We start from the raw sequence: 13,732 nt of genomic DNA on the forward strand, positions 1-13,732 counted from the left end.
ATCAGTGCACAGAAACCAGCACTAAACAAAAGGCAATTAAAAAAACCGTGTGGCATTTGCCAAGGCCCACAGCCTGCTAAAAGGATGGCACTGGAAAAGTGGCAGAAGGTGGATTTCTCAGATGAATCCTCAGTTGAATTACATCACAGCCGCCGCAAATATTGCAGGAGACCTACTGGAGCCACATGGATCCAAGATTCACCCAGAAAACAGTCAAGTTTGGTGGTGGAAAAATCCTAGTCTGTGGTTCCATCCAGTCTGGGGGTGTGTGAGACATTTGCAGGGTGGAAGGCAAATATCAATAGCCTAAAATATCAAGAAGTATTAGCTCCTCTTACATTCCCAACCATAAAAGGGGTCAAATTTTGCAGCAGGATGGTGCTCCATCACATACTTCTATCTCTACATCAGAGTTTCTCAAGGTGAAGAAGATCAAGGTGCTCGAGGACTGTCCAGCCCAGTCACCAGACATGAACATCATGGAGCATGTCTGGGGTAGAATGAAAGAGGAAGCATGGAAGACAAAACCAAAGAATCTTGATGAACTCTGGGAGGCTGTAAGACGCTTTCTTTGCTATTCCTGATGACTTCATCAACAAATTGTATGAATCATTGTGGAACCACATGGATGCGTCCTTCAAGCTCATGGAGTCATACAAGATATTAAATATGGATCTCACAGCACCACTACTTAATTCACTGACGTTATGCAACATATTTTTGTATTTGAAGTACATTATTTGTTCAATTTTCTGTAGGCGACAAAACTTTTGTCTTGCCAAAATCTGACCTTTCTGTGTTCATTAAATGATCAATCTTTCTTCAGTGAAGCAAATTTATTTTAATATACTGAGCATAATTTGGGAGGGTTTTAGCTTCATATGAGACATTTCTAAAACCAATCGATTAATTTAAAGTCAGGTTATAAGCTTTTGTTTCTACAAAATGGATAAGCGACAAGACTTTTGTCAGGGACTGTACATATATATATATATATATACACACACATACACTAGGGGTGTCAAATTATCGCGTTAATTGCGATTAATTAATTACAGTCATATTTAGCGCATTATGTTTTTTAATCGCGTTAATCTCATTTTTAATCTCTAATTTAACTGTTTCTGTTTGCGAGTTGCTTTATTATAAAACCTGTTTTTATGTGTTGTTGGGACAACAACACACACACACACAAAAAAACACATTTATACATTTTTTTATTTCGGTAATTCCACTCATTGCCGGAAACCCACACAAAACGCGCGCAGTAAGAGCGACGTAAACGTCATGTTAACGTTGGCGGCGTCAGTCGCACAATGGACGAGGTGGAAGAGCCAGTAGAACAGAGCAGCAGTGCACAGGGAAAAACACATTCGTGTCTTGGAAATTCTTCTCCCGACGTGAAATGTAAAAGAAAATAACAAATATAAAATCGCCTACAACTTAAATGTCACTGGTGAAAACAACCTGCATAGACTCATGATGTCTGCACTACTGTCCTATACACAAACACACACAAACACACACACACACAAACACACAAAAACACACACACACAAACACAAACACACACCTTCATCATCGTCATTAACCTGAGAACGTGCGGACCACGTTTCCTTCCGTAGTTACTGCGCGGACAGCGACGTGCTCCCGTGAGCCGCGTGTGGATCGTGTTTTCTTGCGTACGCGACGTAAACCCGCGCTTCCTCCTGTGTGCCTCTAAACCAGAACTAACACCAAGACTAAAACCAGGACTAATCCAGTCCAGGACTAAACCAGGTCTAAACCAGAACTAAACCAGGACTAAACCAGAACTAAACCAGGACTAAACCAGAACTAAACCAGGACTAAACCAGGACTAAACCAGAACTAAACCAGGACTAAAACCAGTGATGTCATAAATAAAGCATTTCTCTATCAATAATATTTTTAATATGGTTAAGGAAAGACTGGACTTTTTATTGTCTTTAAGTAGACAAAAGTTATTATGTTCAGATTTCCTCGTCTTTGCTACTTTACAGTAAACAGTTTCTTATTCATGGAGACTTGGGCTCAACAGCCAATTTGGAGAGATTTGTTAAACAATAAATGACTTTATAAAGTCACTTTTTCTGTTCTATATTAGTGTTTTGATCTGCCACAATAATGTAATAATGAATTTAAATGAAAATACCTCAAATTGAAGGCTTTTCTCAGCAATTTTTAGGTGAGATTAAAATGAGATTAATTAGATTAATTAATTACAGATCATAATTAATTTCTCAATTTTTTTAATCGTATGACAGCACTAATATACACACACACACATATATATATATATATATATATATATATATATATATATATATATATATATATATATGCACATAAACATATACAGTCAAGCCTAAAATTATTCATACCCCTTACAAATTTTGACTTAAAGTTACTTTTATTCAACCAGCAAGTTTTTTCTTGATTGGAAAAGACACAGGCATGTCCCAGAAGATAATAAGATGATGTACAAGCAGCATCATTGCGGAAAAAAAAAAAAATTCTCAGCTTTTATTTACATTTGAACAAAAAGCGGCATGTCCAGAATTATTCATACCCTTTGTAAACTGTCAGAGTCTATGGAAAAATCCAAAGGTCTATACCATTCCAAACAGTACAAGCTGTTCTAAAACTTCCTAATTCTTCTGATTCATTGGGAAGAGCTGTTTTAAACAACTGAACAGGTGAAAAACAGCAGGTCTTTGCAGTTGGTTTGTGAACAGTCATGGCTAAGACAAAAGAGCTCTCTGAGGATCTACAGCTGTGTATTGTGGCTGCTCACAAGTCAGGAAAGGGCTATAAGGCCATATCTATATGTTTTCAAGTTCCAGTGGCTACAGTGTAAAGAATTATTAAAAAATACAATATGTTCCACACTGTGGAAAATCTCACAAGATGTGGCTGGAGGCCAAAAGTGACACCTGTGCTGGCCAGGAGGATAGTGATAAGTGAAAAAGAATCCACAGGTCACCACCAAGGCCATCTAAGTGAATCTGAGCCCTGCTGGTAGCAACATCTCAAGGCAGACAATCCAACAGACACTACATACTGCAAAGTTCCACGGACGCAGACCAAGAAGGACACCACTTCTCCAGATAAGGCACACAAAAGCCCGTTTAGCCTTTGCAAATGCTCCTCGGGACAAAGAAGATGACTTTTGGTCTTTTGTTTTATGGTCACATGAAACAAAAAATGAATTGTTTAGCCACAATGATGTATTGATGATTTGGCGTAAAAAAGGAGAAGCCTTCAACCCTCAGAACACCATCCCCTGTCAAACATGATGGTGGGAGCCTAATGCTTTGGAGATGTTTTTCAGCCAATGGACCATGGAGTCTAATCCCAGTAAACAGCACCATGAACAAAGAGCAATACATCAAGATTCTCAACTACAACATCAAGCAGCTGCAGAGGAACTTGGACTTGGGCACCAGTGGACATTTCAGCACGACAATGACCCAAAGCACACTGCAAAAGTGCTGAAGAAATGGTTATTGGACAACAACATTACCGTTTTGCAGTGGTCCAGCCAGAGTCCTGACTTGAATCCAACTGAGAATCTGTGGAGGGAGCTAAAGATCAGGGTGATGGTGAGGAGACCCTCCAATCTGAAAACATTGGAGCTCACTGCTAAAATAGGCCAAAATATCAGTGGAAATGTGCAAAAAAACTTGTCAGCAATTATAGGAAGAGTTTGATTACTGTAATAGCCAATAAAGGCTTTTCTATTGATTATGGAGAAGGGTATGAATAATTCTGGACATGCCACTTTTTTTTCAAATGTAAATAAAAGCTGAGAAATATTTTTTTTTCCACAATTTTTAATTTTTAATTTTTTCCCTTTTGTACATTGTCTTATCTCTTGGGAGACGCCTGTGTCATTTCCAATCAAGAAGAAAATTACTGGTTGAATAAAAGTAACTTTAAGTCAAAATTTGTCAGGGGTATGAATAATTTTGGGCTTGACTGTGTGTATAAATATATACATATCACATCAACTGCAGCTACTACTGATTAGTGTATATGTGTATACAAATTCACCTACATACAGTATTTCATATTTCAGGATATACCAGTGGTCCTCATCCCTCAATGTCCACTTGTGTTTTAGTTTAGTAATAGGCCTTAGTTGTTTTCCATATCATCAAGGAATTGTTTTCATATCTTGAACAAGTCTTGCCGCTGCTGTACAATTTTCATTATAATTTATAACAGATGTCATTTATAACAGTATATGTAGGTTTGCAGTAAGATGTCCCTATAGAACACAGCACTGTCAAATGTATTCATCACTCAGCTGGCTCTCTCCTACATCCAGAACACAGCTACACTTTTTGCAATTTGTTTAAATATTATTACTCAAAGTTCCCACCCTACTTAAGAGTTTTTGATTACATTTAGATCAGCAAATCATTTACGCTTCAAATGAACGGAACAACTTCCCCTCCTCAATCTGATCAGTTACATCAGTCCTCCAGTTTAAGGCATCAGTCTTCAGATACTGACAAACATCCTGCTCCTGTTTTAGATAAATATATATATATTTTGTTCTATGTACTTTCTGTTGTACATAGAGTTTCCTTCACTAATTTACAAATATAGGTGTGGTGATGATCAAATCAGACCGATGTATGTAGATCTTAGGATCCTGGATTGTATAGTATGAATGCTGTCTGTGTGTTGTGTGCATGTTGTCTTGTTTTGGTTTGTTTTTTTCTGTAAATGCTGCTTTTGTTAATGTATTAGGACACCCTTGCAAAAGAGATGCTACATCTCAAAGGGCTTCCCTTATAAATAAAATATATTTTAGTTGGGCCCATATTACGCTATTTTCAGATTTATGTTTTAATCTTGTTGTTGTAAGATTTGCAATGAAATAATCCAAATGATTCTAGTGAAGGTGTATGGAGTTTAAAATCAGAGTGGAGCACTTCCTGTTTGCATGACATCACAAGGTGGGACAGAGTTTTCAGTTTGAGAGAACTCAGCCTAAATCTGCAGGACTTGTGTGTCAAACATGTGTGAATGAAAGAAAACAACTCCAGGTGTGTTTGTGATGAAGAAACAACATCAGAACACAGATCAGAAAATAGTGAAATATGAGTGTGAAAGAATTTCTGTGTTATTTTAAATATTATGAAAATCATAATCATTTGTGTGTGTGATTAGAGTTATCAACAATTGCGTTTTGGGGTTTTTCCGTTCTGACAAAAAGCAACATTGGCTTTTTGTTTTTGTCTTGTTTTGTTGTGTTCAAGCTGTATCAGGTGATCTTGCTGATGTGTCGCTGACTCATTAAGATAATGTACTGGGAGAAACAACGTAATGGTAAACATCATGAGCTTAACACAATGTACTGTATTGTTATCTGTGAAATGACTTCAATAAAAGCTGCTGTTGGGGAGTAGCTGTCAGAGAAGTAGGGTCAGACGGCGTAGATGACAGCTTTTCTCTCCTTGCACAAGTAAATTACCGTCTCGTTTTGGTGTGTCTTTATTTAATGTAATTAGATGATAATTTGATTTTAGGGTATAATTCCCTGACAACGAGTAACATTGCTATTTAAACATGTGAGTTCTCAGTTCTTTATCAGAACTTGTGGCCCACCTTAAAGCCTGAGTTGGAATCCTCATCAGTAAATAAAACACCAGGGTTAATGTTCAGCTGTATATCAATACGCCTACACTTACAAAATCTGGAATTTTCAACAGTTACCATGTTGACACAGTTATAATGTCAACATGTCAAATGAGCTGTCAAACAAACCAGCTCACCTGTTGTAGTTCCAGCTAAGTCAGTTCTGTTCAGATTGTGCTACAATAAAGAACTCTAAATAGCAAAATGTAACACTTTGTCAGTTGCCTCCAATTATCTGCACTTTTCACCCTGAGTGTCCCACTTCGGCTGCAGTAAGTGTGGAGCAAGGCTGTAAATGAAGATAGCCCGCAGAATACATAAAATAAAAATGTGCAAAATTAGTGGTTTATTCGGAGTAAAGCTTGAGGCCGTGCTAAATGTAAACAGTGAAAGAAGCAGCAAGTCAAAGCAAAAAAGCAGAGGGCTTTGCATGTTTCACCACAAATCCAGACACTTTAGGCAATTGCAGACAATATATCTCGTCTTAAAGTGTTATGCCATTTTTGTTTTCTTTTTTTTATTTTGCTTTGAATGTATTAATTGAAAAAAAGAAAACTTATAACATTAGAATAGATTTTGACTTGTCTTCTGTGTTATTAATAGGGATGTACTGATTTGATACTGGTAACTGTATCGGCTGCAGATACATTTTTAGTGTAACGGATTTGATGAAAAGATCAAGCGAATACAGCGATACAGCGTTAACAGCACAGAGCTGACACAGAGCTGCTTAAAGACAGATCAAGGAGGCTCTAAAGCCACAAAAACATGGTTAATGACAGATATTAAGAAGATCCAAATCAGGATTAAATCTAAATCTGGGATTGCAAATATTTAATCAGTATTAGATCGGGAGCCAAAAACCTGGATTGGGACATCTGTAGCAAACTAATTATAAAAGACTACTCAAACATGTTTGAATGAAATGTTTTTGAGGTGGTAACAACATTATAACTTGTCTTCTATATTACTACCGTATTTTCCGGGCTATTAGGCGCGGTCTTAGGCCTCCAAAAACGACTGCGTGCCTTATAATCCGGAGCGCCTTTTATATGAATTTACGCGAGTGTTCCAGTACAACTTCAGTAAATGACACCACTTGCAGCATTACGGCTACCATAGTCAGGAGCATCGTGGTGTAATACGTACTGTGATTCCTCATTTTTCCTGTGGACGAGGAAAAGATGAGCGACTGGCTGCGAGAAGTTTACCTTAAGAGACCGGATGGCTTTTTCCACTCATCTCCGTCCCTATTGATCTGCGACTCCAGCGCAGTAACAGATTGTTGTCCAGACGCAGCCGCGATTCATTTTCGAATTATTTTACCAACCCTGGCCAATACAGAGAATGTAACACACGAAGATCAGAGCAAGTACCAGTGTGCGAACATGTGGCTCCAGAGTGAGTCAAAATTGGGGGTGTGTACGTCTGTTCACGACCTGCACACACAGAGACGACCCGGTGTTCCCCGTGATCATGTAGCAACCAGCATTTGTTATTTTAGGCTTTAATTAATCAAATAACTTTATGGCAATAGCCTATTCAATTGATACAACTTCAAAAAGTCCCTGCTTTTAGCCTAGTGTGAGAAATACAGTCGGACTAGATCCAAACCAGAGTCCTGAACCAGCGGGAGCAGCTCCGGTTCAGTCCGGGCTCAGAGGAGCTGGAGCGGGGAGCCTCGACCTGAGGAAGTGCTTTCCCCGGGAAGAACCAAATGCTCGGAGGACGGACACTCAACAACATAGAACAAACCAAACTGGACTCACGCTTCTGTCTGGATGCTGCATTACCTCGGAACCAGCCGCGGTTCTTGAGCGCGGAGGACAGGAGCAGTATAGACCTGTAGGTAGTCCACAGCACATTCTCACTTTTCCCGCACGGAAACAGCGCGCAGACGATGGAACGTACCCGCTCGGACTCAGTCCATCAAGCACTGGTCTTGCTCGCCACCGTTTGGAACCAGCACATGGAGGATGGAGCCTCCGGACCATCTGACCAACGCACTTGTAGGACGACAGAAGACCAAGGACCAGACCCCAGCCTCGTCCTGAGGAGCTGCGCGCTACTGTGAGCGCTGTTGGCTGCTGCTGTTACCCGAACTCTGGGCTGATGCGGTGAGTTTGTACAAAGTTCTACATGTTGCTGTTTTATGAGTTCATGATGATAATTTGAGATGAGGACGGCCCGTGGTATTAACAGGAACATCGGTGTTGATAACTGGAGTATCGCTGTTTTCCCGGGAAACAGAGACACGTGAATCGAACCAGTTTTGGTTCGTTTGCCGGTGAGAACGCGGACCACACTGGAGTGGATTTGCTACATGATAACAATTTTATTGCCTGGTGCGGACCAAATAATCGAACTAGCGGTGTGAAAACGACCTAATGTGTTATTTTTAGTTATAACTGAACAATTATGAGTTATTGTGAATACGCTGACAATTATCGGTCTCAGACAGTTTTTTGTTTTTTATGTGTTACAAATGAACAAAGTTGAGAGTTAACGTAAGGAGTAAACGCGTTAAATAAAGTTTGACTGATTTACCTAACTGTTGTGTTTCGTTTAACGCACCTTATAGTCCGGTGCGGTTTATATGCGAAAAAAGTTCGGGAAAACAACAGTGCGTCTTATAACCTGGAGCGCCTAATCGTCCGTAAAATACGGTAGTCTTTTTTGTGTAATATAGAGCTCCTGCAGTCTGCAGTCCCAGCATGCACCTCTAAATCCCACACTGACAGTAGTTGTGGCTGAGAACTACCACAGAACGGCAGCTGGTGGGATAAAAAAAAAAATTTTTGGGGGGGGGGCGCATAGGCCAAAATTATAAATATACAGTCGTGGATAAAATTGTTGGTACCCCTCTGGTAATGAAAGAAAAATCAACAATTTTTACTGAAATAACTTGAAACTAAGAAAAACAAAAATGTCCACACTGTTTTTGAATTGTTGTTCAAAAGGATTATTTAAAAAAACAAACTAATGAAACTGACCTGAACAAAAATGATGCCTCTAGAAAAGATTGTAAGTAACTGAACAATAGGGACATGTTAAACTTCAGTGTGTCTCTAATCTGCATCACAGGTTCTTCTAACTTGTCCTCAGTCAGTGTGTCTGTTTAAAGGGCGACATGTTTCATTGTGCTGTTTGGAGACATGATGGAGACAATACTGAACATGGACCAGAGAAAGTGAAGAAGAGAACTGTGTCAGGAGACTAGAAAGAAAATGATAGACAAGCAGAACAAAGATAAAGGTCATAAGACCATCTCCAAGCAGCTTGATGTTCCTGTGTTTACAGTTACACGTGTTCTTTAGAATGTAGCAGAGTGGCATATTTGTAAGTGTACTTCAAGGTATCAAAGTTGCCAACAACACCACCTGGTAATACCAGGACAGTGTTTTTTTTTTCCCACCCACTATAGACACACAGGTTCGTTGACTGAATATGGCATGAGACTTGAATATGCTTTACATTGAATTTATTATCCATTTTTGCGAAGGGTTAATCACATATATCCTCCACCAGTCCTGTACGTTCATTGTCCTTTGGGTAACCTGGCCTCGTTGCTTGGAATGACCTTAGGACCATTATCACAGTCAATATCGTGCCTCGCAGTAGCGCTTCCCACAAGACGAAGACTTCAGAGAGCGAGGGCCACGACCACCGAACAGACCAGGTACACAGAGAAAGAAAAAGAGAAAAGGAGAGGCTTCCCGCCAGCAGGAGCCTAAATATAACATGTTACATTTAACATACAATACACACAACAAAGAGGAACACAAGATAAACCATAGCAACATACCGTGTAGAATTCACCGCAGCACTCCACCCAAACATGCAGAGGACCGCCCAGCGCCGAGCCACAAACTCTAAAAAAACACAACCCGCGTTAACCTCACGCAGGCGTTACTGAGCCAGCAATATGGAGTAAGAAAGCTGTCAAAATATTCGTGCGCATAAAATAGAAATCCGTGCGTATTTGTGAAATCCGTGCATATTTGGCTGTAGTTGCGCATAAAATAAATATTTGTAAACTCTCAAATGAGTCCAGTCGTACATAAAATATATTGTGTGTATTTTATCCATCAGAATACGAATTGAAAAATTACGACGTCATGAATTACAATCACGAAATGAAAATTTACGATTACACTTTCATCAGTACGAATACGAATTCACAGACGCAACTTTACTGTCAAAAATACGTCATCACTTCAGACATTATTCATCGAGCAGAAGAAACATCGATCAAGATCAAGACTGCGCAGCTCAAGTTTGTAGCAGAGGGTAAAAACAGAGTAAAAGCACAAGAAGCTACAACAGCGACCAAGAAGTGGGTTCATTAAAATCTATTGTAAAAATGTCTTGAATTCGGGAACCGAACGCTGCTGTATAATATTGTGTAGAAACACCTCCTTTGAACAGGAAATTGCACCTATATGTTAGAAAACATAGTGGAGCCAGTTGGCAACATCCGACGTAACGTTATCCCAGGGCTAATTAGCAAATATCAGGTTCTCTGTATGTTTAGATTAAAACATTCACGGCTACAGCCACAGCGAGCATCAGTCAGTCTTCACTTCAGCTGCATTTCAGTCAATGGGTTATACATGAGTTATAATGGGTTATAAAAAGGAGGTGTTTCTACACAATATTATACAGCAGCGTTTGGTTCCTGAATTCAAGACATTTTTACAATAGATTTTAATGAACCCACTTGTTGGTCGCTGTTGTAGCTTCTTGTGCTTTTACTCTGTTTTTACTCTGCTACAAACTTGAGCTGTGCAGTCTTGATCTTGATCGATGTTTCTTCTGCTCGATGAATAATGTCTGAAGTGATGACGTATTTTTGACAGTAAAGTTGCGTCTGTGAATTCGTATTCGTACTGATGAAAGCGTAATCGTAAATTTTCTTTTCGTGATTGTAATTCATGACGTCGTAATTTTTCATTTCGTATTCTGATGGATAAAATACACACAATATATTTTATGTACGACTGGACTCATTTGAGAGTTTACAAATATTTATTTTATGCGCAACTACTGCCAAATATGCACGGATTTCACAAATACGCACGGATTTCTGTTCTATGCACACAAATATTTTTGACAGTTTTCTTACTCCATACAGCAAGACGATTTCTCCACTTACCCCCATGATGCCCGCACACTCCCTGCAATTACTGCGCTGAACACCTCGCAGCAGCATTCTTAGTGCTCCTAAACGTGGTCCACTCGGGGCTTCGCGTCTTGCGGCCATGACAGCTTGGCTCCGCCAGCGTGCGACGTCAGCGGTCGGAGTTCAGGAGGGAGGGGCGAGCGTAGCGCATAGCGCCCCTTTTATAGGCGGGTTTGTGACCCATAAACCCGATACTATCACAAGAAGTTTAAGGTCCACAGGATTGAAGCCAACCTCCCTGGACGCGACTGCAAGAGGAAAATTTATGACAAATTGAAGAGATGGATCATACGAATGGAACCAAAGAGCCCAGAACAACCTCCAAACAAATTAAATGTGACCTTGAAGAGCAAAGTACATCAGTGTCAGATCACACCATCCATCAGTGTTTGAGCCAAAGTGGACTTCATGTGAGGACACCACTGCTGAGAGCAAATCATAAAAAAGTGACACTGGAATTTGTCACAATGCATATGGACAAACCATAAAGTGTCTGGGAGGGTGTCCTTTGGACAGATGAGACAAAACTGAAGCTCTTTGGCAAGACACATCAGCTCTATGTTCACAGACGCAAAAATGAAGCAGATGACGAAAAGAACACTGTCCCTACTGTGAAACACGGAGGAGGCTTGGTTTTGTTCTGGGGCTGTTTTGCTGCATCTGGCTCAGGGTGTCTTGAATCTGTGCAAAATACAACAGAATCTCAAAACTATCAAAGGTTTTTGGACCAAAATGTGTTGCCTAGTGTCAGAAAGCCTGGTCTCGTTCGTAGGTCATGGGTCATCCAACAGGATAATGAACAAAAACACACAAGAATGGCTAAGAACAAAACATTGGACAGTTCTGGAGTGTTCTTCTGTGAGCCCAGATCTTGGTTCTATTGAACATCTGTGAAAGGAGCAGAAACACGCTGTCTGGAGAAGGAACCCTTCAAACCTAAGGTAACTAGAGAAATGGGTCAAAATACCAGTTGATCAGTGCAGAAGTCTCATTGACAGTGACTTAATGGCCTGAGCCTGAGGCTTGTCCTGGGTTCTTGCATGTGCTTCAGTCAATGGGCTTGGCGGTTGCGGCGTATAAATATAAATATATTGGTGTAGACTAGAGCCCTGCAGTCCTGCGGAACTGCAGACCCGCGGAACCCGATGCAAAACAGTGCTGTGCGGGACACATTTTGAAAGCTCATTGCGGGTGCGGGCGGGAGCGAGACTGCACAACACGGGAGCGGACGGGAGGGATGATAAACTGCAGTCCTGCAAACTAAATATGATAATATAAATGTAAGCATATCATGCATAATTTGTGCTGGATATTTGATTTGGGATTAATAAAAACATTTTAAGCAGCAGATGTCCCCCCTCCCGTATGCCGCTCGGAGAATCCACGCTCCCATACACCGCACGGAGAATCCACGATCCCATATGCTGCGCAGAGAGTCCCCCCTCCTGTACGCCGCTGCGCAAAGAGTCCACCCATCTGTACACCGTGCAGGCTACGCCACTAAACCAGAACTAAACCAGGACTAAGCCAGGGCTGAAAACAGGTCTAAAACCAGAATTAAAACAGGATTTAGCCAGGACTTAACCATGCCGCTGTACCGCCCACCGCGCCTCCTCCCATACGCAGCCCAGTTCCTTTCACTTCTCTGTGTTTGATAGCCCTTAAGAAAGCAAAGGTCCCCATCCTGTGGGACTTGTGGGCAGGAGTGGAACAAAATATCACAGATGCAGGCGGGAGCAGGACTGAAAATGACCATTCTTTGCAGGAGTGGGACTCTACAGTACAGGAGCGGGCAGAAGCGGGACTGAAAAATCTGTCCCGCGCAGACCTCTAGTCTAGACTTGGTCCAGTCCTGGTTTAGACCTGACAATCGTCTCTGCGGTTTGCGGTGTGTATATATTTAAAATTCACTAATGACATGGCGTAGGTTTAGTCCTGGTTTAGTACTGGGCGGACGGAATAATGGGCTGACCCTGATGTATCACAGGTAGGGGCAGGTAATGGGTGGAATGTTAACGAGTCCGGGCAGGTGCATATATGATTTTGATATAATCACGGGTTAACGGGCGGGTGTGGTGCTGTAGTACACGCGTGTGGGCGGGTGCGGGTCTCCAAAAATGGTCCCATGCGAGACTCTGCCTCTCATCCTCCTTTTTTTAAATCATCCATGTGGTTTTTCAATTGGTGCACTATCCACTATTAAGACTTTTCCTTATCATTGGAACTACTATAATTGGACTACTACTGTATGTCCTGTCCCTGTCAGATGCCCTCCCACCCATACCTCTGACTCCCACTGAGTCAGATTCATTAAAAAAGACGACTACTTTGGTTCATAGCGGATGTTCACATCAGGAGACAGGATTTCTTTCTTTTCTCTCAATCTTTCCACACCAGACAAACAAAAGAATTGTACTAACTAAAAATAAGTAAAGGTTTAGGGCTGAACGATTTGGGAAAAATACTGAATTGTGATTTTTCTGACAAGTATTATGATTGAGATTCGATTTATATTTTAATAATAGGATTCTGTTCAAAGTTCACATTCTAAACGCATCCAGGGACCTCATTTATAAAGCTCGCTTATGCACAAATCTTTGCATACGCGTTGTCTACGCCAACCACGGGATTTATGAAACTCATCTTAAGTGCAACACTTTGCTTATCTCTATGTCAGCTCAGGACCTCCTATAAGCACGGGGCAAAAGTGACACTCATGGAGAGAAGCAGAACATTCATTAGATCATATCAGTGACGCTGATCAGGACATGTTCAGAATCACTGATATTTCAGACCATGAAGTTGCCAAATTAATTACAGGCTTGAAAAATTCAAAAGCACTTGATGCATTTGGTTTAAACACACATTTTCTGAAAGAAC

The 13,732-nt window shown here is 40.7% G+C and overlaps 1 long non-coding RNA gene across 1 annotated transcript; it reads right to left on the minus strand.

Annotated features, from left to right (window-relative positions):
• Positions 1–9,205: 9,205 nt before the first annotated feature.
• On the minus strand, positions 9,206–10,967 carry LOC129409682 (uncharacterized). Its single transcript, XR_008632522.1, has 3 exons — positions 10,826–10,967; positions 9,476–9,542; positions 9,206–9,400 (listed from the first exon to the last, which is right to left on the minus strand). It is a non-coding gene; the product is annotated as an uncharacterized LOC129409682 (long non-coding RNA).
• Between the last annotated feature and the right edge of the window lie 2,765 nt (positions 10,968–13,732).

This window comes from Boleophthalmus pectinirostris, unplaced genomic scaffold (assembly GCF_026225935.1).
Source record: "Boleophthalmus pectinirostris isolate CB_2022bp ecotype Guang Dong unplaced genomic scaffold, ASM2622593v1 HiC_scaffold_20, whole genome shotgun sequence".
In the NCBI taxonomy this organism is placed as follows: domain Eukaryota; kingdom Metazoa; phylum Chordata; class Actinopteri; order Gobiiformes; family Gobiidae; genus Boleophthalmus; species Boleophthalmus pectinirostris.